The 773-nt window shown below is 44.6% G+C and overlaps 1 protein-coding gene across 1 annotated transcript in view; it reads right to left on the reverse strand.

Moving 5' to 3' along the window:
* HLTF (helicase like transcription factor) overlaps positions 1–773 on the reverse strand; it is a 58,807-nt gene that overhangs the window by 41,129 nt on the left and 16,905 nt on the right. The window lies entirely within an intron of this gene.

Below are 773 nucleotides of genomic sequence, written 5' to 3' on the forward strand. Positions count from 1 at the left end.
GAAAAAGGGGGGCTGGGGGTTGTGAGGTAGGGGGTGGGGGGAATCTTGACTTGAAGGAGCGCTTCAATATGAAGGGGGAAAGACACATTTTTGTGTGGGTGCCCCCTTAAACTTTTAGACTGGGCGGTGCCTCAAGATTTTGCATACTTTTAAAGGGTGCCATGACTATGAAAAAAAAAACAGGAAGAGGTTGAGGACCACTTTTCTAGATCATATTTTTCCAGGCTCCTTACATCTGACAATGCCTAACCTAAGCAGAATCAAATAACAACTTTGCCACCAAAGTAATGCTTTTACAGACTTTCACAGTAAGTAAAGGCACTTACCAAAAAAAATGCTGATGCCCAAGCTTTGAATGACAAAAGAGACTGTGTGTCTTCTGCCATAAAAGCTTCGTTTCCATTCAGCATTTTTCTATTCTGCATACTGGAGGCATGCAGGCACAGCTAAGTGCACAGACCTGGCATGCTGAAATAAAGTAACATGCGCATGAGTTATGCCATTGGGCCCAGCCAATCAAATGGCCGAAGACCCAAAACCTGAAAGAAGGCTGGGAGGAGCATGGAATCACCAGCAAGAGAGGAGTGCAGCACTGGAGGATAAGTCTGCCATATTTACCTAATATGCTGTGCATAATAGTACATTATGGCTAAAAGCTCCAGGGACCCAACTTTTTGTGCTTTGTAATGTGCTTTGTGCTTGTGCTTTAAAGAGGGTCGCTGTACATGTATGGCGGGTTTTTTTTCCTGCTCGCGCACACATGCTAGGACACA

The sequence above is a fragment of the Nanorana parkeri genome, unplaced genomic scaffold (assembly GCF_000935625.1).
Source record: "Nanorana parkeri isolate BGI_ZX_2015 unplaced genomic scaffold, ASM93562v1 scaffold1259, whole genome shotgun sequence".
NCBI classification, from domain to species: domain Eukaryota; kingdom Metazoa; phylum Chordata; class Amphibia; order Anura; family Dicroglossidae; genus Nanorana; species Nanorana parkeri.